The 27940-nt window shown below is 47.4% G+C and overlaps 1 protein-coding gene across 2 annotated transcripts in view; it reads left to right on the forward strand.

Annotated features, from left to right (window-relative positions):
- The first annotated feature begins 1599 nt into the window (after positions 1 to 1599).
- LOC119972335 (ALS2 C-terminal-like protein) overlaps positions 1600 to 27940 on the forward strand; it is a 137037-nt gene continuing 110696 nt past the window's right edge. For both annotated transcript variants that reach the window (XM_038808864.1, XM_038808865.1), the window contains exon 1: positions 1600 to 1729. The gene's annotated coding sequence lies outside the window, so the exon portion shown is untranslated. The remainder of the gene's footprint in view (positions 1730 to 27940) is intronic.

The raw sequence follows: 27940 nt of genomic DNA on the forward strand, positions 1-27940 counted from the left end.
AGTCGAGCTCAGGAGGATGGGGAGTTTACCCTGCGGAGGGCCTCACACCACATGGGCTCATCTCAAGTAGGTCCCAGTTCCCCCTCCAATTTTACTCGCCTCATCTAGTGGGGATACCTCCAGTGACAGGATTTGCCCATAAAGACTGGAAATGCTTCCCCCCCCCTCCAGACCCTGCTTGTGATTGGTTCCTTTTCAACAAGAAGGGTTGCAGAGCGTCGGGACATGTAGGAAAAACATTCTGGCCAAAATCACGTATGTGGAGGTAACAGAATAAGTCCGCCCCTCAAAGTTGAAACTTTGTCGATTGCTCCTCCAAACTAGCAAACCATCCCTCCACAAACTCTCTAGGCTCTTTCCCTTTAATGACCTGATCGTCGCGTCCAGACTCAACATTACAAATAGGTGGTTGTCACACAAAGGGGCCAGCAATGACATGGAACACAATTTATAATGTTGCCTAAATTGCCTCCTTATCCTTAGCTTAAACACCACCACCAGGTTCGAAAATACTTCACCGGTGAGAACTTAAGCAAGACTATTGCCTAAGACTTAAACTAGAGCCCCGACAAGAGCTCATTTTAATCTATCCCCCATATGGGGCTCCACTCCCGAATCCACTCCAACACCTTCTCAATGTTGGTTATAAAAGAGCAAATTAGGTGATGCTAGACCCCCCCCCCCCCCCCCCCCCCCCTACAACTGTCGGTCCCTCTGAAGGAATGCCCTGCAGATTCTTGGGATCTTCCCTGCTCAAATAAAAGAGGGTACTACCTTTTTAATGATAACAAAAAAAGATTTGGGGAGAAAAATAGGGAGACACTAAAAAATAAATAAACACCTTGGGAGGATATTCATTTTTATAGTCTGGATCCTGCCCACCAAGGACTGAGGGAGGTTATCCCACTTCTGCAAGTCGGACCTCACCCTGCTCACGGGAATAGCGTCATCCAATCTATGGAGCGATGGCCAATTCTGAGTCACCCGGATACCCAGATAATGAAAGTTACCTGTGGCAAGATGAAAAGGTAATACCCCCAGATTTCCTCCCCTTTCCGGGGGTTACCTGAAAAATATTTACTCTTTTCCAGGTTCAGTTTGTACCTGAAAGGAGTCACAGTTTCTGAGTAGCTTCATTATTTCATCCATAGGGGAGACTGGATCCGTAATATATAGAAGCAGGTCATTGGCGCACAATTGCCTTTTGACATCAGGCTCCTGTGTGTCTTATGTGGACAGTGTGTATATACTCCACATTAGGCAAAAGGAACTTCTATCCGTGCAGATTTCTTTTGTAATTTGATTTAAAAATTATTTGTGGTGTGTTTCTGTGAGGACCACACCTAAACTGACAAAGTAACACTGACAACGTATCTCTTTGTTTGGTATGTTCTGTGCGCTTTTAATTTGGTTCATGTACAGTGCATATTATGTGCACCCAACAATATAAAGGATGCAATGGTAATTCTGTAATGGCCTGATTGGTAAAACATATTCCAGGGAGGTTTCCAGATTCTGGGAAGGTGCAGCAGTCATCACTATGGTTACTAGGAATTCATGCAAAGCAACATGGGAGAGGAGGAGCCTGATTACTGAACTGTACTTCCTTACTGATGTAGTTTACACTACACATGAATAATTCTGGTTTCACAACCTCGCTTTGCTGTCTGACAGGGTTGATGTGAAGCACTGGTTTAAACAGGCCAACTCAGAAGTCACACAACTCCAGGTAACACAATTGGGCTTTCTTCTTAAAATGCTTGTACTGCAAATAATTCTGGAAAGACGTTTTTTGAAAAGTAGTTAACAGATTTATTCTAAAAGGAGCTAATCTCGTCTGGTTCTTCTGAGGGGTAAGAAACTAAATCCAATATATAGTTGGAGCTGTTTTGTGAGTTTAAGATCTTTGCCCTGGCTCACTGAGTCTGTCACTTGCTCTTGTAGTCTGTTCTTGGCAAGCATTGCATGCTGCTAAATCAGCCCTCCTGTTTTTTTTAATTTGTTTTTTTTTCTCTCTCTTAATAATTGAGCTGTGGTGATTAATAATTGAGCTGTGGTGATTAAAACTTGTTGCAATGTAACTCTGAAGAATGCTGAGATTTGCAAACCAGTGTTATGACTACAACGGAAAGTAAGGGTCGGAGGAGAATCACTAGCCACCTTCCATACCGATTTATTTCCTGCTTCCCACGTTTCCCCTGTACATAAATCGGGCACTCGATACATGGAGCATTCCCCACAATCCATTGAAATAAGGGTGTGTGTTCAGCAATTGTATTTGACCTTTTTTGTATGAAACATGCAAAGCTGCATTGTGGACATAATTCAGCGCTGCAGTGAGATGTTGGAATGCATCCAGCAGTAGCAAAAGAGCCTGGAACAGTCTCAAGAAATGGTAAAAATGCTCCGTGCACAGTTCTGTGCGCAGTGCTGGAAAAAAGTATGCACCCATTATATTTAGCTCCTGTTATATTAACCAGTTGAATTTGGCAGGGAGGTGTTTCCCTTGATTAAGGAACTTCTCCTACTCACCGTTACAGTCTGATTCCATGCAGATTTATGTTTCCAAATCATGTGTGGTCTTCAAAGTGAAAAAAAATTAATTTGAGTGCAATCACGCAGGACAGGCTACCATAATAGACTAGGTTCAGTGAGGCATTCTAGTCTCTGAATGAGCCGGTAGTTAATGGGTTCAAGACTCCAGAAACTTGAGTATGACATTTAGACTGGCACCTCAAGTGTAATTCTGAGGTGGTGCTGTACTGTTGGAGGTATCACCTTTTTGGTGAGACATGAATTGGAGGGCACATTCTGCCCCAGGTTGTCGTAATAGATCTGGCACTATTTTCAAGAGCAGCAGGGGCATTGCCCCTGGTGTTCAGGCCCCCTAATGTATCCCTCTACCAATATCATTTCACATGATCTGGTCATTGTTGCATTGTTTTTGGGCCCTTGCTGTGCACAAATTAGCTTGTTGTGTTTCCTACACTTCAAAAGCTCTCTGCTGACTGTAATCTTCCTTTCTTTCCAAAATTAATCAGGACACCCATACTGCAAAGTGCTGTGAATAGACTTGTTTGGCAAACAACTGTAAAATGTGTTACGCTTTTAAATGATATTGGCATCAATACAGGGAGAAGAGAACTGGGTTTTTTTTTTACCATATTTTAAATTTACATGAAAATCCTTTACATAACTCCAAAAGTGCTGCTTTTCCAAATATTTCAAGCTGTCAGATTACGAGGACTCAGTGCAACCTCTGTTTCATTTCAGTTACTCAAGACTCCATCCCTTTTTTCTATAAATTAGAAAAGAAAAAGTGCGAGTGGGCTTGCTAAATTGAGGCACTTGGTTTTGATATTTTCACAGAATCACAGAATCCATAGTGCAGAAGGAGACCACCTGGCCCATCGAGTCCGTACCGCCCCCCGGACAGATCACCCCACCCAAGCCCACATCTTCACCCCATCCCCACAACCCAGTAATCCTACCCAACCTTTTTAGATACTAAGGGGCAATTTAGCATGGCCAACCCACCTAAGCTGCACATCTTTTGGATGCCTAACTTTTCTTTTTTTTTAATAAACAATTTTATTGAGGTAGTGTTTGGCTTTGAAAACAGTTACAGACATCAACAGAAGATGCCTAACTTTTCTGTCCATATTTTTGATGTTGATTTTTCACCCCTCCTGTTGAGGTGTGAATGGACTTGCCCCGCATTTCCAACAGTCACTATTTTCATTTCTGATTCCCTTTCATTTGCACAACTTCTTTTTTGGCCTTGTGTACCCTCCTTCAGCCCTACAGACCCTCTGTTTTCCTCCAACTTTGTCTGTTCTGCGTTTCCCGCTCCTTTATCAGACCATGGGTGGCCATGCCTTTAGCTATCCAAACCCTGTCCTTAAGATTCCCTCTTTTATGCAACACTTTAAAATCGACCATCGAATAAGCTTTTTGTCATCAATCTAAGGCACCTTCTTTCACTCATTCTCCATTTTCATCTTGTGTGCTCCTGTTAAAGCACTTATGTTAACGGTGCTAGATAAACTCAAATTATTTTCTTTGTGCGAGGCTCCCCTCCAAGCCTCTTTTATATTTTCCAATGTTTCTCCATTTCATTGCATAAGTGAGATGATCTTTTACATAATTTACCAGTTTCCTCCTTTTCTAACAAGCAGACTGCAGGCAAAAAACCATTATCTTCCTCTTTTGTGTTGCACTATTTTCTGCTGTTAACTCTGTTTCGATTGCCAATGAATCATAGAGCATAGAAGGGGGCCGTTAAGTTATCTTGTGTTTGTGCTCGTTTTTCGAAGGAGCTGTACGATTCGTCCGCTTCTGCCACCTCTACCTCCATAACCCCTGCATGTTTTCCTTTTCAATTATCTGTCCGATTATCTTTTGGAAATTACTTCTGCCTCTTTCACCACCATTCACAACACTCTGCACCATTAAAAAAAACTTCTCAACTTCCCCTTCGTTCTTCTGCCAGTCACAATGCATGTGTGTCTCCGGACACTGACCTTACAGCCAATAGAAACAGTTTCCCTATATCTATCTCTTTATCATTGGAGTTTAGAAGAGTGAGGGAGGGGGGGGGATCTAATAGAAACTTATAGAATTCTAACAGGATTAGACTGGGTAGATTCAGAAAGAATGTTCCTAATGGTGGGGGAGTCCAGTACTAGGGGTGACGGTTTGAGGATAAGGGGTAAATCTTTTAGGACTGAGGTGAGGAAAAATTTCTTCACTCCGAGAGTGGTGAATCTGTGGAATTCACCACCACAAAAAGTAGTTGAGGCGAAAACATTTTTGTAATTTCAAGAAGGCATTGGATAATAACTCTTGGGGCTAAAGGATCTAGGGATTTTAGAGGAAGGCGGGAGCTGGTTATTGAATCTGATGATCAATTATGATAATGAATGGTGCGGAACAGGCTCGAAGGGCTGAAAGGCCTTTTCCTGCTTCTATTTTCTATGAAAGTTTCTATGTATGTTACCATATTACAAACCCTCATAATTTTGAACACCCATTAAGCCTTCTCTGCTCTAAAGAGACCAATCCGAGTTTTCTCCAGCCTCTCCTCCCTGAATGGTCTACTCGATACATACACAGCGTATACCTTCTATTTACAATTTCAAGCAGTATTCTGTCTTGAAATTTAAGGTTTTTCCCTTTTTTTTGTTTGACTTTGTTACATTTATCTGGTTATTTCAAAAATCTAGAACACCTTTGAGAAGTTGGTACTGAAGTGTTAATGACTGAACGTGACTCGAAATTAACCCACACCAGCCGGATTTGCCATTTCAACTGTGGTAAAGGCATATTGCAATAATCAACTGCTGTTTGACCACCCTTTTCCCAGCAGTTTAACAAATGGCATTACGTAAATGGGATTGACCACATTATTGCGTAACCTAAAAGATTGCATTGTGATGCACTTCTCTCCCCTGAAAAAACAAAACATACACATTTATTTATACACTGCTTTATAAAGATGGTGCCCTGGAGCCCTATCATTACAGAAATGAAATGGGAAAATGTCACTTCTGCAATACGATTGCTCTCATGACAAGAGTGTCTGTGTTTCAAAAACACTTCTGTGGTCGTGAAGTATTTTGCGATGTGCTGAGGATGCGAAAGATGCCGTATGAGGCAAATTATTTCTCCCCTTAAAGATTTGAAAGTAAAATGTGAAAAAAGTGCCATCAACATCTCGAAGAGAAACGTCGAGTTTTCCGATGAGCTTATTCATTCTGATTGAAGTGTGTCACCTTAGCATGACCTGTCTCAAATACTACTTCTTTCAGATTCTCTTGGATGCAGTGGTTCTCTGTAGTGAGATCCTGACAACAATGTCAAGACTACTCTTTTTAAAGGGAGCACAACTTGGCAGTGATGCTTTCCAGTTCCCTGCAAAAGTAACAATAAAACTATTATTTGAAAGAAAGCAACAAATTGGCATCCAGAACAGTGACGTTTTTTATGTATTCTTATATATTCTTTGACGTATTGTTCTTTCACTCGGAAATGCTGAGGGTTTTGGCCAATTGTGGTATCATGACCGGTACAGGCTTGGAGGGCCGAAGGGCCTGTTCCTGTGCTGTATTGTTCTTTGTTCCTTAAATTTACTTATATAAATGTTTCTTTTTGCTTTGGAGGGAGGGTTTACTGCAAATTAATTTTTATTTGTTCATGGGATGTGGGCGTCACTGGCTGGGCCAGCATTTATTGCCCATCCCTGAGGGCATTTAAGAGTCGGCGACATTGCTGTAGATTTGGAGTCACATGTAGGCCAGACCAGGTAAGGGCGACAGATTTCCTTCCCTAAAGGACATTTGTGAACCAGATGGGGTTTTACGACAATCGACCATGGTTACACGGTCACCTTTAGACTTTTAATTCTAGATTATTTTATTGAATTCAGATTTCACCATCTGCCATGGCGGGATTCGAATCCCGGTCCCCAGAGTATGGGCGGGATTCTCCCCTACCCGGCGGGGCGGGACGTACCGGCGGCGAGGGGTGGCGTGAACCTTGCCGGCGTCGGGACGCCCAGATGATGCAGAATCCTCCGCACCTTCAGGGGCTAGGCCGGCGCTGGCGGGGTTGTCGCCGCGCCAGCCGGCGCCGAAGGGCCTCCACCGGCCAGCGTGAGTTGGCACATGCGTGGGAGTGCTAGCATGTGCTGGCGTCATCCCAGTGCTTGCGCAGGGGGGTTCTTCTCCGTGCCGGCCATGGCGGACCGTTACACCGGCTGCGCGGAGGGAAAGAATGTCCTGACGGCACAGGCCTGCCCGTGGATTGGTGGGCCCCGATCGTGGCCAGGCCACTGTGGGGGCACCGGCCAGATCTCTTCCCCCCCCCCCCCCCCCCCCCCCCCCCCCCCGAGGACTCTGCCCCCCCCCCCCCCCCCACCCCACGAGGACTCTGCAGGACGCCTGTAGAGCCAGGTCCCGCAGGCAAGGACCTGGTTTGATCGACGACGGCGGGACCGGCCGAAAACGGCCGGCCGCTTGGCCCAACCCCCGGCAGCCGGCGGCGGGGCGCGATCCACACTGCCCCCCCCCCCCCGACGATTTTTCGACCCAGCAGGGTCTTCGAGAATCCCGCTCCATGACTCTTGGTCTCTGAATTTCCAGTCCAGCAGGTACTAGTATCAGACTCTTGTAAACATTAGATAAAAGGGTAATTAACTGGTTACTCTAATTTATTTTGACTTGTAATCAGATTACCCTGGTTTAGCTTTGTTGATTAAATATATTTGAAACCTTTGATGTGAGTGAGGGAATATCTTATCTAGAATAATATATAACTGAAATGGGTCTGTCAGTGTAGTGAGCCAATTGAGTCGTTCTGATCAAGGTCAGCCAGCAAGGATTGATTTTTTAATTTATTTTTAAAATAGCGATCAATGGAACAGAAAATGTGAATTCATTTGTGAATAATATAGATGAGCTTTTTAAACATTCATTTATTGGATGTGGGTGTCGCTGGTTAAACCAGCATTTGTTGCCCATCCCTAGTTGCCGTTCAGAAGGTGGTTGTGAGTTGCCTTCTTGAACTGCTGTCGTCCATGAGGTCTAGGAACACCATAAGACCATAAGACATAGGAGTGGAAGTAAGGCCATTCGGCCCATCGAGTCCACTCCGCCATTCAAACATGGCTGATGGGCATTTCAACTCCACCTACCAGCATTCTCCCCGTAGCCCTTAATTCCTCGCGACATCAAGAATTTATCTATCTCTGCCTTGAAGCCATTTAGCGTCCCGGCCTCCACTGCACTCCGCGGCAATGAATTCCACAGGCCCACCACTCTCTGGCTGAAGAAATGTCTCCGCATTTCTGTTCTGAATTTACCCCCTCTAATTCTAAGGCTGTGCCCACGGGTCCTCGTCTCCTCGCCTAACGGAAACAGTTTCTTTGCGTCCACCCTTTCTAAGCCATGTGTTATCTTGTAAGTTTCTATTAGATCTCCCATTAACCTTCTAAACTCCAATGAATACAATCCCAGGATCCTCAGCCGTTCATCATATGTTAGACCCGCCATTCCAGGGATCATCCGTGTGAATCTCCGCTGGACACGCTCCAGTGCCAGTATGTCCTTCCTGAGATGTGGGGCCCAAAACTGGACACAGTACTCCAAATGGGTCCTAACCAGAGCCTTATAAAGGCTCAGTAGCACATCGCTGCTTTTATATTCCAACCCTCTTGAGATAAATGACAACATTGCATTCGCTTTCTTAATCACAAATTCAACCTGCATGTTTACCTTTAGGGAATCCTCGACTAGCACTCCCAGATCCCTTTGTACTTTGGCTTTATGAATTTTCTCACCGTTTAGAAAGTAGTCTATGCTTGGATTCTTTTTTCCAAAGTGCAAGACCTCACATTTTCTCACGTTGAATTGCATCAGCCATTTCCTGCACCACTCTCCCAAACTGTCTAGATCCTTCTGCAGCCTCCCCACTTCCTCAGCACTACCTGCCTGACCACCTAACTTTGTATCATCAGCAAACTTTGCTAGAATGCCCCCAGTCCCTTCATCCAGATCATTAATATATATGGTGAACAGCTGCAGCCCCAACACTGAACCCTGTGGGACACCGCTGGTCACCGGCTGCCATTCCGAAAAAGAACCTTTTATCCCAACTCTCTGCCTTCTGTCAGACAGCCAATCCTCAACCCATGCCAGTAGCTCACCTCGAACACCATGGGCCCTCACCTTACTCAGCAGCCTCCTGTGTGGCACCTTATCAAAGGCCTTTTGGAAATCCAGATAGACCACATCCACTGGGTTTCCCTGGTCTAACCTACTTGTCACCTCCTCAAAGAATTCTAACAGGTTCGTCAGGCACGACCTCCCCTTACTAAATCCATGTTGACTTGTTCTAATCCGACCCTGCTCTTCCAAGAATTTAGAAATCTCATCCTTAACGATCGATTCTAGAATTTTACCAACAACCGAGGTTAGGCTAATTGGCCTATAATTTTCCATCTTTTGTCTTGATCCTTTCTTGAACAAGGGGGTTACAACAGCGATCTTCCAATCGTCCGGGACTTTCCCTGACTCCAGTGATTTTTGAAAGATCTCAACCAACGCTTCCGCTATTTCTTCAGCCACCTCCCTCAGAACTCTAGGGTGTAGCCCATCGGGGCCAGGAGATTTGTCAATTTTAAGACCTTTTAGCTTTTTTAGCACCATCTCTTTTGTAATGGCAACCATACTCAACTCAGCCCCCTGACCCTCTATAATTTTTGGGATATTACTCATGTCTTCCACTGTGAAGACAGACGCAAAGTACTTATTACGTTCTCCAGCCATTTCCTCGTCTCCCATCACTAGCCTTCCGGAATCAGTTTGAATTGGCCCAATGTCTACTTTGGCCTGTCGTTTGTTTCTTATGTATTGAAAGAAACTTTTACTATCATTTCTTATATTACTGGCTAGCCTGCCTTCATATTTGATCCTCTCCTTCCTTATTTGTCTCTTTGTTAACCTCTGTTTGTTTTTGTAGCCTTCCCAATCTTCTGATTTCCCAGTGCTTTTGGCCACTTTATAGGATCTCTCTTTTTCTTTGATACATTTCCTGACCTCCTTTGTCAGCCATGGCTGTCTAATCCCTCCCCGGATAATCTTTCTTTTCTTGGGGATGAACCTCTGTACAGTGTCCTCAATTATGCATACAAACTCCTGCCATTTTTGCTCTGCTGTCTTCCCCACTAGGGTCTGCTTCCAGTCGATTTTCGCCAGTTCCTCTCTCATGCCCTCGTAATTATCTTTATTTAACTGTTAACACCATTACATCCGATTTTACCTTCTCTCTTTCAAACTGCAGACTGAACTCAACCATATTATGATCACTGCTTCCTAAGTGTTCCCTTACTTTAAGATCTTTTATAAAGTCTGGTTCATTACATAGCACTAGGTCCAGAATAGCCTGCTCCCTTGTGGGCTCCATGACAAGCTGTTCCAAAAAGCCATTTTATAAGCATTCCATGAATTCCTTTTCTTTGGATCCACTGGCTACGTTATTTACCCAATTCACCTGCATATTGAAGTCCCCCATGATCACCGTGACCTTGCCTTTCTGACATGCCTTTTCTATTTCCCGGTACATGTTGCACCCCTGGTCCTGACCACTGTTAGGAGGTCTGTACATAACTCCCATTATGGTTTTTTTGCCTTTGTGTTTCCTCAATTCTACCCACACAGACTCCACATCATCCGACCCTATGTCGTTTAGTGCCATAGATTTAATTTTGTTCTTAACTAACAAGGCAACCCCACCCCCTCGGCCCACCTCCCTGTCTTTTCGATAGGTTGTATATCCTTGGATGTTTAACTGCCAGTCCTGAACCCCCTGCAGCCATGTCTCTGTGATGCCTACCACATCATAATCATTCACGATGATCTGTGCCATTAGTTCGTCTACTTTGTTACAAATGCTACGAGCATTCAGGTAAAGTGCCTTAATGCTAACTTTCTTATCATTACAGATATTGGAAGTCCTAAGATGTCCAAAGTTATCCTTCCTTTTTGTTGAATTCCTAGTCTGCCTCAAGCTTAAATCCACCTGCCTACATGTTATCCTCCTGCGTATCTTGCCATTTAACTCCATGCTCCCTGTCGCTTTCACTTTCCCTTCCCCCCAACTCAGAAGTTTAAAGTCCTACTGACCACCCTATTAATCCTCTTCGCTAGAACACTGGTTCCAGATCGGTTCAGGTGGAGACCGTCCCAACGGTACAGATCCCCCCGGTTCCAAAACTGATGCCAATGTCCCATGAAGTGGAATCCCTCTTCCCCACACCAATCCCTTAGCCACGTGTTTACTTCCCTAATTTTCTTTTCCCTTAATTGGCACGTGGCTCGGGCAGTAATCCGGAGATTATGACCCTTGAGGACCTGTATTTCAATTTTCTTCCTAGTGCTTGATAGTCCCCGAACAGGTCCTCCACCCTAGCTTTACCTATGTTGTTAGTCCCAACGTGGACCACAACAACTGGATCCTCCCCCTCCCGCTCCAATATCCTTTCAAGCCGGTCAGAGATGTCCCGCACCCTGGCACCGGGCAGGCAACACACCATGCGAGACTCCCGATCCGGCTTGCATAGGATACTATCTGTCCCCCTAATTATAGAATCCCCTATAACAACTACTTGTCTTTTTACTCCCCCCTCTTGAATGGCCTTCTGCACCATGGTACCGTGGTCAGCTGGCTCATCCTGTCCAGAGCCCTTTTCCTCATCCATACAGGGAGCAAGAGTCTCATACCTGTTGGACAAGGTCAAGGGCTGAGGCTCCTGCACTCCTGAACTCCGGTTCCCCTGCCTGCTTTGTCCTGGATGGTGTTGAGCTTCGGAGTGTTGTTGGAGTTGTACTCAAGTGGAGAGTGTTCCATTACACTTCTGACTTCTGCCTTGTAGACGGTGGACAGGATTAGGGGTGGGGAGGGGTGGTGTCAGTAGGTGAGCTGCTCGCCTTAGGATTCCTAGCCTTTGACCTGCCCTGGTAGCTGCATGCACAAATGCAAGTTTTTAAAAAAGAAATTTAGAGTACCCAATTCTGTTTTTCCAATTAAGGGGCAGTTTTGAAACCCACACAGACAAGGACAGTGACCCAGGGCTGGGATCGAACCCGTGTCCTCGGTGCCGTGACGCAGCAGTGCTAACCACCGCCACTGTACTGGCCCAGGCGCAAATGCAAGTTGAAGATTATGATGTAGTTGCCGTTACAGAGACATGGCTGCAGGATGGTCGGGACTGGGAACTAAATACACCTGGTTATAAAGTTCACAGGAGGGACAGAGAATTTGGCAGAAGGGGTGCAGTAGCCTTACTGATTAGAAATGCTATCACTTTGTTGCTCTGTTTCGGTCCCAACAGCGTCACCAATACTGTAGGTATTTCAATTAATCTTAGTGAACCACAAGCCTTCCCTTATATCGATCAAATGACCACATAACCAGTTAATTAGTTCAACAGATGGTTTATTTACATACACAAGAGTTATCTCAACATGCAACACAAAGGGCAGCACGGTAGCATTGTGGATAGCACAACTGCTTCACAGCTCCAGGGTCCCGGGTTCGATTCCGGCTTGGGTAACTGTCTGTGCGGAGTCTGCACATCCTCCCCGTGTGTGCGTGGGTTTCCTCCGGGTGCTCCGGTTTCCTCCCACAGTCCAAAGATGTGCAGGTTAGGTGGATTGGCCATGATAAATTGCCCTTAGTGTCCAAAATTGCCCTTAGTGTTGGGTGGGGTTACTGGGTTATGGGGATAGGGTGGAGGTGTTGACCTCGGGTAGGGTGCTCTTTCCAAGAGCTGGTGCAGACTCGATGGGCCGAGTGGCCTCCTGCACTGTAAACTCTATGATAATCTATGAAATATCTACTACGAGTTAAACTACACCTATCAGCTACAATAACCTATACTTAACTTCAGGGCGACCGGCACTGTGCAAATGGATAAGGCCTTTATCTGGATTTCACTTGGCTGGTTTGAAGAAAGTGGCTCTATCTCTGCTGGGCTCATTCGTCAGGTAGCGATCGTTGGTCTTGAACTTGGCTGGCTGTTCCTGCTACAATTGGGTTGGCACAGGCTGGTTCCAAAAGAGACAGAACACATGGCTGTGCTCTCTTTTATCCCTCTGGGATTTTGTGCTCTCTGGAGTGGTCCTTAACCTGGGACCCAATAGTTCGACAGGGCTCTGATTACTCTCTTCGATTTCGGCCAATAAAGGGGCGGGTGCCTTGGTAGCTGGGTAGGTCCTTAGTGGTCATTGACCTTGGCAGTTGTGCTTTTTGAGTAAAGGGAGTGGTGCTGATCAGTCTCTGGCTGTACTGGTTGCTTCATTGGAGTTCTACTGTCCTGGGAAAATGGGCCATTAAAATGCAAACGAACGGGGGTTTCGATCAGGTCTGGTTACCTGTGTTTTAGATACACATAGGCTATGTATCTGTCTGAGTCCTGGGTTGGCCATAATTCCCATGGTCCTTTGCAGGTGGATCTTGGATGGCTACAACTTCAATGGTGAGGGAGGTTATAATGAGGGGAAAGCATCCAGTGGAGATCATATGGGTGGAACTGAGGAACAAAAAGGATCTAAAACTGTAAAGAGTGTTGTGCATCGACCTTGTGGTAGCAGTTCTGAGGTGCTAGATTGTATAATGGCAGAAATTGGGCAAGTGTGTAGCAAAGGCAGAGTAGTATTAATGGGGGATTTCAACAAACACATAGGGCGGAATTCTCCGCAAGGCTGCTCCTTGCCCCCATTCTCCTCCCCCGGGGGGCTAGGAGGGCTGTGACGTAAATCTCGGCCGCGGGGCCTTGTCGCTGGCGTCAAAGCCCAGCGCGCCGAGAATGATGCGGCCGGCGCGCCGAATGACGTCAGCCGCGCATGCGCAGGTTGGGCGGCTCCAACCCGCTCATGCGCGGCTGATGTCACGACGGCTGACGGCTCAAACCCGCGCATGCGCGGTTGCCATCTTCTCCTCCACTGCCCCGCAAGATGTGGCGGTTTGATCTTGCGGGGTGGCGGAGGGGAAAGAGTGCGTCCCTTTGAGACGCCGGCCCGACGATCGGTGGGCACCGATCGCGGGCCAGTCCCCTCCCGAGCACGGTCGTGGTGCTCACTACCCTCTCCGCCCCCACAAGCCACAAAACAGCTGCTGGCACCATGTTCACGCCGGCAGCGACCAGGTGTGGTTGCTGCCGGCGTGACCGGTCAGGAACGGCAGGCCTCGGTCCATCCGGGTCGGAGATTCGCCGGTCGCCGTGAAAAATGGCGGCCCGCGATTCTCCAAGCGGAATGTCGCAAAACGTGACACGCCATTTTGGGGGGTGGGGGGAGGTGGGAGAATCACGGGGGGTGCCAGAGCAGCCCTCCCATGATTCTCCCACCCGGCGTGGGAGTGGGGAATCGCACCCATAGATTGGGAGAGGCACCTGTCAGAAAGGTAGTGAATTTCTGGAATGTGTCCAGGATAGTTTCCTGCAGCAATATGTTCAAGTTGCAACAAGAGGGACAGGCAATATTAGATTTAGTTATGAGTAATAAGTCCAATTTCATTAGTAGCCTAACTGTGCCTGGGCATTTATCAAATAGTGATCACAACTTGATTGAATTCAGTGTAATATTTGAAAGTGAAGAGCACGTTTCAGGTACTAGAATTTTAGACTTGGGTTAGGCTGACTTTAATGGGATGAGACAGAGATTGTCCACGTTAAACTGGGAAGATCTGTGGGAAGATCTGTTAATGGGTCAAATGACTGAAAATCAGTGGAGAATATTTAAGGAAACTTTTAATGAGATATAGAGCAAGTATATTTCCTGCCAGGAAAAGGCTCCGCTTCACAAAAAACCCAGCCATGGACAACGAAAGAGGTGAGGGACATCATAAAACTAAAAGAAAGGGCTCACAAAATTGCAAGACATAGCACAGATCCGGTTGAAAGGGATAGGTACACGGACCAGCAAAGGGTCACAAAGTTAATAAAAGAGATTATGAAAGGGAACTTGCAAGGAACATCAAAATCAATAAGAAGAAATGTCAAAGTTATATAAACGGAAAGTGGGGTGGTCAAGAGTAATGTAGATCCGCTAAAAATGATGATATTGTCATCGATTAATTGGGAAATGGCAGACATGTTGAACAATTTCTTTGCCTCAGTATTTACAGTAGAAAAGGCGGATAACTTGCCAGAAGTCCCCAAAAAATTAATAGTCGATAGAGGGCAGGGACTTAATACAATTAACGCAAGTACAGTATCACTAACTAGGAAATTACTAGAACTGAAGAGTGACAAATTCCCAGGACCATCCGAGAGTGTGAAAGGAAGTAGGGGAGCACATTGTAGATGCCCTAACTATAATCTTCCAGAGTTCCCCAGATTCAGGAGTAGTCCCTCTGGATTGGAAAGTTGCACATGTCACTGCACTTTTTAGGAAGGGGGAAACCAGGGAATTACAGATTGGTTCGTCGAACATCTGTGGTGGGGAAATTGGTGGAGTCTATAATAAGGTATGGGTTAACTGAACACCTTGAAAATTTCTGGTCGATCAGAGAGAGCCAGCATGGATTCGTGAAGGGAAGATTATGCCTGACTAATCTTAATGAATCTTTTGAACAGGTGACTAAGTTAGTGGACAGGGGAATGTCGATGGATGTCATTTATATGAATGTTCAGAAGGCATTAAGTAAAGTCCCACACAAGAGTCTGTTAACTAAGGTGTAAGCCCACAGAGTTGAGGGCAAATTATTGACATGGGACGAAATTCTCCTCTACCTGGCGGGGCGGGGGTCCCGGCGTAGCGGAATTCTCCGCACCTTTAGGGGCTAGGCCCACGCCGGAGTGTCTCCCGCTATGCCGATTGCCGCCAAAACCGACGCCAATGGCCTTTGGCGCTACGCCAGCCAGCGTCAGGGCTGGCCAAAAGGCCTTTGCCGGCCGGCGTGAGTCCGCGCATGCACTGGGGGGTCAGCAGCCGCTGATGTCACCACCGCACATGCGTGGTAGGGGGGTCTCTTCCGCCTCCGCCATGATGGAGGCCGTGGCGGCGGCGGAATAAAAAGAGTGCCCCCACGGCACTGGCCAGGCCACCGTGGGGGCCGCTCGCGCCGCCAATCCCGCCGGCACAGAGCTGGTTTAAGCCACGTCGACGGGATTGGCCTATCAGCGGCGGGACTTCGGCCATCGCGGGCCAGAGAATCGCTGCGGGGGCACGCCGATCGGCGTGGTGGCGGCGAATTCCGGCCACGGTGGGGGCGGGATTTATGCCGGCCCCCGGCGATTCCCCGACCCTGCGAGGGGTCGGAGAATTCCGCCCATGGTTTGGAAACTGGTTGGGTGGCAGATGACAGAGTGGGGATAATGGGTAATTACTCAAAATGGCAGGAGGTGACTAGTGGTGTATCACATGTTGTGGCCTCAATTATTCACACTATTCATTAAGGACTTGGATGATGGCATAGAAAGTCATATATCCAAATTTGCTGCTGATACAAAGTTATGTAGCATTGTAGACAGCCTAGGTGATAGCATAAAAATGCAAGGAGATATTGACAGACTGGGTGAATGGGCAAAATTGAGGCAGATGGAATTTAATGTAAGCAAATGTGAGGTTTTCCATTTTGGACCAAAAAAGGATAGAACAGTGTACTTTCTAAATGAAAAGAAGTTAGGTATAGTGGATGGTCAAAGAGACCTGAGGGTTCAGGTGCATAGATCCTTAAAATGCCACGAACAAATGCAGAAAATAATCAAAAAGGCTAATCGAATGCGATATATATACAAGACTGGAATATAGAAGATACAGTGCAGAAGGAGGCCATTCAGCCCATCAGGTCTGCACCAGCCCATTTAAACCCTCGTTCCACCCTATCCCCATAACCCAGTAACCCCTCCTAACCTTTTTTTGGGCACTAAGCGCAATTGAGCATGGGCAGTCCTCCTAACCGGCACATCTTTGGACTGTGGGAGGAAACCGGAGCACCTGGAGGAAACCCATGCCGACACGGGGAGAACGTGTAGACTCCGCACAGACAGTGACCCAGTGGGGAATCGAACCTGGGACCCTGGCGCTGTGAAGTCACAGTGCTAGCCACTGTGCTACTGTGCTGCCCACAGGGGTTATGCTGCAGCCATACATAACCCTGGTTAGGCCCCACTTGGAGGACTGTGTGCAGTTCTGGGCACTAAACCTTGGGAAGGATGTTTTGGCTTTGGAGGGAGTGCATCGTAGGTTTACAAAAATGACACCTGAAGCACAATAGTTGAGTTACGAGGCGAGGTTACTCAAAATAGGCCTGTTTGTTTTTGCTAGACTTTAGAAGGTTAAGGGTGATCTAATCAAAATATTGAAGATTTTAACAGGGAAAGAAAGGGTAGGCAAAGATAAACTAGTTCCACTGGTTGGAGACTCTAAAACTAAGGGGCACAGTCTATAAATTAAGGCCAGACCGTTCAGGAGAGATGTTAGGAAGCACTTCTTCATGCAAACAGACATCTCTCCCACAAACAGCAGTTGAAGCTAAAACAAGTATTAATTTTAAATCTGAGACGGATGATATCTGTTGAGCAAAGATGTTAAGGGGTATGGGCCAAAGGCAGGTATATGGAGTTAGTCCACAGGTCATCCATGATCCCATTAAATAGCAGGACAGGCTCAAGGGGTTGAGTGGCCTACTCCTGTTCCTATGTTCCAAGGATACAACAGCAAAATACTGTGGATGCTGGAGATCTGAAATAGAGAATGCAGGAAATACTCAGCAAGTCTAGCTGGCAGCACTCTGGATAACCAGAGTTAACGGGCACAATCCACCAGCCGCAATGCGCTCTCTCTCGACGTTGATGCAGCCGGTGAATGCTGGGAGAAACCTCTAGCGGTTTCACAGCAGTCAACACGCCTCTTGGGATCCACTCAAGTCCTGCAATGCATCCGAGTCAGGAACACGCCCACAAGAGGCGTGGCCAAATGGCTCTGGCAGATGCCGGTTTTAAACCGACTTTGGTGAGCTCACCAGGGATCCACTGGCCTCCCGGAATCCTCTGGCCAACCAAGCGAGGCCGCCGCCGGGCACTGTTCAGTACTGGTCCACACAAACATGCACTAGGTGGAATGGCACCCGGGGGCCTCCTGGGCTATCAGACACCCCTGGGTAGTCGGGGTCAGTTCAGGTTGGCTCCCTGGCCTTCCCCTTGGAACGTGGGCACCTTAGCACTGCCCAATTGGCACCTTGGCACCACCACCCTGGCACTGCCAAGGTGCCCTGGTAGTACTGCCAAGCTGGCAGTGCAAGGGTGCCTGGGTGGCACTGCCAAGGTTTGGGGCCTGACAGGGGCCATCCCGTTGAAAGGAGGGTGGAGGGGGGTTTTGAAGGGTGGGGGTGGGCAGGGCAATAAGTAGGGGTCTCTGCGAGGTTGGGGTGGGGGTGATTGGTGGGGGTCCTGGAAGGGGGGGGGCCTGTAAGAGGGAGGGGGGGCTTGAAGAGGGGGGACCCCTGGGGACTCCACAGCAGGGTGGCCTCACTTGCAGTGTTGTTGGGTAATGTCATGGCGGGGTGGGGGGGGGGGGGGGGGGGGGGGGAACCACCCATAAGCTCACTTAGAGATCAGGGCACCCTTTCAAAATAGCAGTCCAATCTCCGAGTTCAGCCCCCCAGTGCTAAAACAAATTGTGGCCTGAACCGGGGAGAAACCCCCCAGGGCCTAAAAAAGTGACTAAGGGCAGGATTCTCCGGTCCACCAGCCACATTTTCTGGCACCTTGCCCCTGCCGGCAGGGGGATTCTCCATTCCCACAGCCGGCCAATGGGGTTTCCCATTGCGGCCACCCCACGTTGTCAGGAAACCCTCGGGCTTCTCTGTCGGTGGACCGGAGGATTCCGCTGACGGAGAATTCCGCTGTAAATGTCATTTAATAGCAGTGGGGAACATGCCGGCAGAGCCGGCAGGAAACTGAATTGTTTGGCAGAATCGCACCCTACGTTTCAGGTCTGTAACCTTTCCTCAGAATTGGGAAAAGTTAGAAATGTAAAAGTTTTGATCCAATAAAAGAGGGCGAAAATAAACCAAAGGGAACGTCTGAGATAGGGTGCAAGCAAGAGAGATTAATAAATGAAATGTTCATGGCCTGTGACCTCCACCTCCTAGAAGGACAAGGGGCAGCAAGTGCATAGGAACACCACTGCCTACAATTTCCCCTCCAGGTCACACCCCATACTGCTTTCAAACTCCCCTTCAATGCTGCAAAGTCACAATTCTGGAACTCCCTCCCTAACAGCGCTGTGACTGTATCTGGTGGACTGCAGCGACTTGGGAAGGGAGCTCATCACCACCTTAAGAGGGTGATTAGGGGTGGGCAACGAATGCTGGCCTTGCCACCACATCCTAAGAATGATTTTTTTTTAAAATGCACTCCAGGAGTATGTGCTGCACCCGTTTTTGCACTCTGTACATATCAATGATTGTTTTCAAACCTCGGGATTTGCTGACAAATCAAAAGTTCCTGGCAAGCAGCCAGGAATATTGAAATGGTTCAAGATTAAATGGTAGTTGGGCGATGGGAAACTATGAATATACTTTCAGTGGATAGTTGATCAGGGCATGGTTGAATAAAAGGCAGCCAGCCATAGAGAGGACATTGAATTCATGGAGAGCAAATAGGATCGATTAACGAAGGTGATGCAAGGAATGGGAAACCAGCCTCTCAAATCTCTTGTAATTAGAGATTTTGAAATTATTTCCAATGGATCAGAGAAGGCTGAGGAGTTAAGAATTTTTAATTATATTTATTGAGGCTAAGAAAAGATGATTTATGATTAAGGGTCGTTGGTTTAAAATTTTTATGGAGAGGTTAAGAGAACTTTGTTTACATAGGGAGTTATTAGAGAGTATTCTTTGCCAAACGAGGTGGTTGCAGTGAAAGCAATTGCATTTGTTTTGGAAACATTCAATGAATATTTGAAGCAGAGATAACTACAAAGCTATTATGAAAGTGCAGGCAAATGAGTTTTGGGTTGTCCGTTTTCATTTATCTCCTGACACTAGTCTAGTGATACACCTTGGGATGTTTTTACATTAAAAGATGATTATACAAATGCAAGTTGCTGTTATTATTCATTCATGGGTGTGAGTGTCGCTGCCTCGGCCAGTATTTTGTTGCCTATCCATAATTTCCATTCACAAGGTGGTGATGAGCTGCCTTCTTGAATCTCAGCAGTGAGTGGTGTTGGTCCACCCTCAGTGCTGTTAGGGAGGGAGTTCCAAGGTTTTAACCAAGCGGTCAGGATGGTGAGTGGTTTCGAGGGGAGCTTCCAGGTGGTGGTGTTTCTATGTATCCGTTGCCTTTTGCCTTCCAGGTAGGTTTGGAAGGTAATGGGCACGATCTAGTTGCCACACTGTGCCTGAAGGTCACCTTGCCATGGTGCAGGGTGGTCGATAAAAGCTGGGAGACTTGCTCCCGGGATCTACCCAGCTGGCAACGCCTCGCAAGCTCCAACAAGATCTCGTGAGATGTTGTGATGTAAATCCTGCCCATTGTGGGTGGGATCACTTTTTGGCAAATCTGCATATTAAAGCGAGACAGCTAGTCTCACACTCTAATGTGCAGATTCCCAAGGCCTCTGAGACCTTGGGTGAGTGCCCTTTGGTACTGCTCTCAACAAACGGGGACCAGATGGCACTCATGGGTCATGTCCTGGCACCGGTGGTGCCACCTGGGCCCCCTGGCAGTGCCAACCTGGAAGGGGAACTGTCAGGTTGGCACTGCCAAGGTGCCAAGCTGGCATTTTTTGCGCCCGCATAATTGGGCCTGGGATGCCCTGCATATGGGGGGTTGCGGGCCATTAAAAATGGCATCCCGATCTCTCCCTACACTGAGGAGATCGGCAAGCGGAGCTTCTCGATGTGCAACACGGATGCGCATTCCCCGCTGAGGCCCCTTATATTAGGCGAGTCGCGCTGTACAGCCATGTGTTTCTCGGCATGCGCGCGCCGGGAAACATGTGGTTTAATGCGCTTGCTATGGGTCTTTGTTCCCAATTAGTTGCATCGTGCCAATATCTCAGGAGGCTTTGTGAGTTTCTGCAGTGCATCTTGAAGATGGTACACACTGCTACCACTGTGCATTGGTGGTGGAGGGAGTTAATGTTTGTCGAAGGTGTGCTAATCAAATGGGCTGCTTTGTTCTGGATGGTGTCGAGCTTCTAGCGTTCTTGGAGCTGCTCGCATCCAGGCAAGTGGAAAATATTCCATCATGTTCCTGATTTGTGGACAGGCTTTGGGGAATCAGGAGATAAGTTACTCACTGCAGGATTCCTAGTCTCTGACCTGCTCTTGTAGCTGCAGTATTTATATGGCTAATCCTGTTCAGTTTTTAGTCAATGGTAACCTCTAGGATGTTGATCGGGGATTTAGTGATGGCAGTGCTATTGAATATCAAGGGGTGATGGTTTTGTTGTGCATGGTCGTTGCCTGGTGCTTGTGAGGCGGATTTTTTCAGCCCAAGATTGGATATTGTCCAGGTCTTGCTGCATTTGAACATGAACTGCTCAGAGAAGTTGCAAACGATGTTGAATGTTGTGCAAACATTCCCGTATCTCACCTTGTAATGGAAGGAAGGTCATGATGAAGATGGTTGGGCTGAGGACACTTCCTTCAGTAATTCCTGCAGTGATGTCGTGGAACTGAGGTGATTGATCTCCAACCATTTCCTTTGTGTTAGGTATAACTCCAGCCAGTGGAAAAATTCCCCCCGAATCCCATTGACTTCAGTTTTGCTCCTTGGTGCCATAATCAGCCAAGGGCAGTCACTATTGCCTCACCTCCTGGATTTCAGTTCTTTTGTCCATATTTGGATCAAGGCTGTAATGAGGTCAGGAGCTGAACGGCCCTGACGGAACTCAACCTGAGCATCAGTGAGCTGAGCAGTTTAAGCAAATTGCTGTTTTTTAAATTGCACCTTACTAAATGGAAATTCGCTACTGCCTCCTGCATTACAGCAGTGATTTTAATTAAAGTAATTAGGTATAAATCATCTGAGGCATCCTCGGTCATGTTATGCAAATTGCCAAGCCTTGAAGAAACAATCGGACGATACTGCTCATGACGTTCAACTGCCTTAATCCTAACTGGGATAAAAACCAGTGAAAAAGAAATAGGGGGTGTAAAGTTTCTCAATTGACTGCACACAGCTGGAAAACATGGGTCATATGCCCTATATATGAGGGCACCTATTTACATCAATTTCTTGCGTGGATGATGCAAATTAGATGCGGGAGGATATTGAGATATTTCACTTGCCTGTGATGGAGAGGTGAATGGCATGAGTATTGGGCATCCTCAGATGAAGAGAAGCAGTGCCTGGCGCAGGCTGCACAAGCCAAGGCTCCTTTTATGTTTCAACCAATGAGGTGACACGGTACACAGTAGTTAGCACTGTTGCTTCACAGCGCCAGGGTCCCAGGATCGATTCCCGGCTTGGGTCACTGTCTGTCCGGAGTCTGCACGTTCTCCCCGTGTCTGTGTGGGCTTCCTCCGGGTGCTCCAGTTTCCGCCCACAAGTCCCAAAAGACGAGCTTGTTAGGTGAATTGGACACTCTGAATTCTCCCTCAAGAGTACCTGAACAGGCGCTGCAGTGTGGCGACTAGGGGATTTTCACAGTAACTTCATTGCAGTGTTAATGTAAACCTACTTGTTACTAATAAAGATTATTATTGTTATTAATGGGGACAGGAGGCAGTGCATGTGCCAGAGTGATCAGCGCAGGCTGTTGTCTATGAGATGTCTTCAAGAGGAGTCCCATGCCTTCAGGAGGAGGTCATGTCTGCCTCTTTCAGGCCACAACTGTACCTGGGTGCTATGGGAGTGGGAAGGCACGTGACAGTACCTTTTGTGCATCTGCCTCTCATCACTCTAATGGGCTACTGAGCCACATTGTGAAGGCCATATCATTGTTCCTGTCATAATATGCACCCATGCACATCATGAGATAAAAGCAGGCAGTGACAAACACCCAGGTGAGCCAATCAACATACAGGACAGAACACAACCAATCACCAGACAGAACACCACAGGCGGGCTTCCAACTATAAAACACACGAGGCATCAGCACTCCGCGTCTTTCCACTGGTGACAACTGTAGTGACAGTCAGGGTGTACACATCAGTCAGCACCTTCTACACGTGGATCAGAGCTAGCCTGATCTAGATAGTTAGAGTTACTTGGAGTAGTAGAGAGTCAACCCACAGCCAGCTGTGTGCATTGTTACAGAAGTTCAATAAATCATATTGAACCAACGCCTATGTTTGGTGTCTGCTTTATAGTCTATCTGCGTCGTGTTGCAGTCCATTTTACCCCAGGGTGAATAACACGACAGTTCCTGCATCCAATTATTAAGCTCGTGTCTGAGTCTCCATGGCAACTGTTTAAGAGAAACTCATTTAGTCATTCGACAGATATGGTGAGACTCATGGCATGCATGAATTCATCCCTCTGGTGTCAGACCACGAGCCACATTGGTTGGACTTGCAAGTGGACTGAGGGAGGGGCCCAGCGTCCACTGTGGAGGCTGGATGTAGTGTTGCTAGTGGATGAGGTGGTATGTGAGCGGGTGAGGATCGTCATTCAAGGGGATGTGGAACTCAATGATACAGGGGAGGTCTCGGTCACCATGCTGTGGGAGGCACTCAAGGCAGTGGTTGGGGGAGTTCATATTGATCCAGATGGATAGAGAGGAGGAAGAGCAAGCAGAGATGGCAAGGCTGGTAAGTGAGATTCTGCGGGTGGACAGGAGGTATTCAGTGGCCCCGGAGGCAGGATTGTTGAAGGAGAGGCAGAAGCTCCAGATTCGGGCTGGACAAGGCAAGACAAGGCAGGAGGGCAGTTGCGGATGGCCAGAGGGGCAGTGTATGAGTACGGGGAGAAGGTTAGCAGGATGCTGGCCCACCACCTCAGGAAACAGGAGGCGGCGAGGGAGATTGGAAGGGTGAACGACGGTAGGGGTGGAGTGGTATTGGACTTGGTGGGGGTAAATGGGGGATTTGAGGAGTTTTATAGGAGGTTTTATAAATACGAGCCCCTGGCCGGGTGGGCAGGTATGCGCCGATTCCAGGACAGGTTGGAGTTTCCCAAGATAGAGGAGGACCTGGTAGAGGGTTTGGGAGCACCCATTGGACTGGTGGAGGTGATGTAGGGCATGGGGCAATGCAGGCAGGGAAGACTCCTGGCCCCGATGGTTTTCCAGTAGAATTTTATAAAATGTTTTTAGGTGACCTGGGCCCCTGCTGGTAGGGGCATTCAATGAGGGGAGGGAGTAGGGCGAGCGCACCCCCGCCTCCCGCATGTTATCGCAGGCCACAATTGCTTTAATTTTGAAGAGGGCTAAGTATGCTGAGCAGTGTGGGTCTTACCGCCCGATATCACTGCTGAATCTGGATGCCAAGTTGCTGACTAAGACCTTGGCCTCACGGGCTGAGGGCTGTGTGCCGGGAGTGATGGGGGAAGTCCAGACAGCGTTGGCTGACGTTAGGCGTCTGTTAAACGGTATAATGATGCCAGTGAAGGGATGGAATGTGGAAGTGGTGATCGCTGTGAATGCGGAGAAGACCTTTGATCGGGTAGAATGAGAATATTTGTGGGAGTTACTGGGACGGTTTGGGTAGGGGTTTGTGGATTGGGTTTGGTTGTTGTGTCGGGCGTCGGCGGCGTATGTAAGGACGAACCGGGTGAGTTCGGGGTATGTTGGGCTGCATTGTGGAACGAGGCAGGGACACCCACCCTCCCCATTGCTCTTTGCCTTGGCGATAGAGCCACTGGTGCTTAGTGCGTACAAGGGTTGGCAAGGGGTAGTGTGGGTGGGGGTGGGGGGGGTGAGGAGTGCTGGAGCATAGGGTCTTGTTATATGCAGATGATCTGTTACTCTACATATCGGACGGGTTGGAAAGTATTGGAGGTATCATCGACATTTTAGTGGATTTTGGCCGGTTCTCTGGGTATAAGCTAAATATGGGGAAGAGTGAGGTCTTTCCAATCCTGGTGAGGGGGCGGAGAGGAGATTGGGCTAGCTTCCGTTTGAGGTAGTGAGGGCAAGCTTCAGGTACCTGGGCATCCAGGTGATGCAGGAGTCATAGTCATAGATGTTTACAGCATGAAAACAGGCCCTTCAGCCCAGCTTGTCCATGCCGCCCAGTTTCGATCACTAAGCTAGTCCCACTTGCCCGCATTTGGCCCATATCCCTCTATACACACCCTGCCCATCTAACAGTCTAACTGTTTTTTAAAGGAAAAAATTGTACCTGGGTGGGAACAATTATATAAACTGAATTTGGCCCGGTTGGTGGAGCGAATGAAGCAAGATTTCAAGAGATGTGATGTGCTCCCGTTGTTATTGGCGGGACGGGTGCAGACCATGATGATGACGGTACTCCCTAGGTTTTTATTTGCGTTTCAGAAGTTTCCGATTTTATTTCAAAGGCCTTTTTAGGAGGGTCACTACATTGATCTGGGGTTGGTGTGGGTGAGGAAAGCCCCTCGGGTGAAGAAGGTGCTGTGGAGTGGGGATGTTGATGGGGGATTGGGTGGGGGTGGGGGGGGGTGGTGGGCTGGCCTTGCCAATGTTAATGAACTATTACTGGGTAGCAAATATAGCCATGGTAAGGAAGTGGGTTGTGGGGGAAGAGGTTGGTATGGGAGCGGATGGAGGCAGCCTCGTGTAAAGACACTAGATTGGGAGCACAGTTGATGGCGACTCTGCCGCTCTTGCTGTCCAGGTACTCTACAAGTCCAGTAGTGGTGGCAGCCCTAAGGGTGTGGGGACAGTGGCGGCAGCACCTGTGGCTGGAGGCGGCCTCGGTTTGGGGCCCATTTGTGGGAATCACAGCTTTGTTTCGGGGGGGGGGCTGAACATGGGGTTCTGGAGGTGGCGGTGGGAGGGGATTGAGCGGTTTGGGGACCTGTTTATGGCGGACAGCTTTTCGAGCTTCGATGGTTTGGTAGAGGAGTATGAACTGCTCAGCCGGAATGGGTTCCAGTACTTACAGGTTTGGGACTATGTGAAGAAACAGGTGCCGTCCTTTCCCAACCTCCTGCCCCCGGGGTTGCAGGATAAGGTGGTGTCGAAAGCAGGGATTCTTGCAGAATTCCTCAGGTTGGAAAAATTCAAGCTCGTCTTCAGAGGGTCTATGGAGGGGTTTGCCTGGAGATGGAAACCGTTTATCGACTTCTTCCAAAATAGTTAAGTCAACAGGGGGGAGGCGGGGAGGGGGTCACCTTCGGTTTAAAAAAAACAGGCTGAGTGGGTGGAGGGTAACAGCAGGGAGGGTGGGATGCGAGAGTTTGGCTATTTATTTGTTATAAGATTTCCTCTTTGTTCCTTTTTTGGTATTGGTTGTGTTTGATGTGTGTGTGTATGTGTGTATATATATATATATATATATATTTATATTTATATTAAATATATATTTTTATATGTGTGTGTATAATATATACATATATATATAAAATGCCTTCATAAAAACATTACAAAAAAAGAAAAAATTCATTTGCACCTTTTTCCTGAAAAATAAACTTGCAACCTTAAGGATTATCTCAGTCGAAACTCACATTAAGGCAGCCTTGCCAAAGGCAATTGACTCTGTATTTGTTATCGATAGCTGCTCCTGATTAGTCACCCATTTTAGGCCAGTCAGGCCTCATGTCGAGCCACCTTTGGCGACGGAGGTCTTGCACTGATGACCCTGTGCTGCCAACATGGTGTGAGATTGGAAGAATCGTGCACTAGGGTGTGTGCGTGCCGCCTCTGTGCAACAGAACGGATTGGTCCAGGGCTAGCCTGACATCTTGCAACCAAACTGGCTGTTGCGATGTCAGAATTGAAAATGTTGTTCCTGTAAGTTCAAGCCACATGTTTGTACATTACTCACCATAGAACAGACATGCAGCTGCAAGCTGAGACCCAATCGGTGAAAATTAAAGGATCATTTCCAGATTTGTTAAGTGAGTTGGTTTTCAGTTATTTTTTTTCCATATTCTGAGTTGCTGATTGCTCGGTTTTGGATTCTTGGAGGTCTTTCATGCCACTTTACAATAGGTGACCACAGTTGATCGATAATGTTCCACTTATGGGGGCAGTTCCTTTGTTGCCTCCTGTTTTTCAACAGCACCATGGGGAAGGCAGAGATGCCGTATTCTATGATGAGGGAGGCATCCTGGACTCTTAACTGGATGGAATTCTCCACAGTTGCTTCACAGCTCCAGGGTCCCAGGTTCGATTCCCGGCTTGGGTCACTGTCTGTGCAGAGTCTGCACGTTCGCCCCGTGCCTGCGTGGGTTTTCTCCGGGTGCTCTGGTTTCCTCTCTCAGTCCAAAGATGTGCAGGTTAAGTGGATTGGCCATGCTAAATTGCCCTAAGTGTCCAAAAAGGTTGGGAGGGGTTATGGGGATAGGGTGGAGGTGTGGGGTTGGGTAGGGTGCTGTATCTAAGGACCGGTGCAGATTCAATGGGCCGAATGGCCTTGTGCACTGTAAATTCTATGCAATGAAATTGTACAATAGATTGTGGGGCTCCATTGCCACTTCAAACGATTTTGGCACCCCAAGGTGAACCCACCAACCCACCATTGCTGCATCTATTTCACACTCCATGACACAACGTCCCCTTCCTCCCTCAGCCAACACCACAAACTACTTGTTGTGCAGACAAACTGAACAACAAGATCCCGCAAATGGTGAGAAATGACCAGGGACTCTGCTTCTAAAGCAAATGACTGCAAGTGCTGAGGATGTGAAATCATGATATATTCATAATTCCTATCAGTCAAACATGGAGAAAACACTTTCTTTTCAGCTTTGACCCTTTTTTTCCTCCTGGTGCTGTGATTTTCCAAATGGACAATACAATTTAGTTAAATAATAGCCACTGATCATGGATAAAAGAAGTTGCAATTTTAGTTGAATCTTAGTGCTTTTTAGAATGAGGTTTTCTTGAGAAAGACTCTAGTTAATGTGGACAGAAGCTGCCTCAGACATGGTCTTGTGGAACTTGCTGTTTCTCTCGGTGTTAACCAAAATAACTGAGTCATCACATTATTGACACCGTCACAAAGTCAGGCCATGGGGCATGAGTCTGTAAAAGTCGCTGTCTCGGCTGCAAGATTGCTGTAAAACTAATGTGCCGTTAATGTAAATTTAACTTCAGCTTACTTTCGTACAATATAAAACTCTTTGTCTGTTTTGCTTTTGCCCCATTAGTTATTTTCCAGACTTAATTTGTGTGCATCTTCCCTTTTTATTCCGCGCTCATCACGATGAGGCATGTCTCTACTCGATACGGCACTCCCTTCCCACTTTTGGCATCAAGTGTTAACGTTTAAACACACACAGACAGTTTATGACATGATCTTGAATGGAGTGTGCTAATCCAGTTCTTTCCCCCCC

Source organism: Scyliorhinus canicula, chromosome 10 (genome assembly GCF_902713615.1).
Source record: "Scyliorhinus canicula chromosome 10, sScyCan1.1, whole genome shotgun sequence".
Taxonomy (NCBI): Eukaryota; Metazoa; Chordata; class Chondrichthyes; order Carcharhiniformes; family Scyliorhinidae; genus Scyliorhinus; species Scyliorhinus canicula.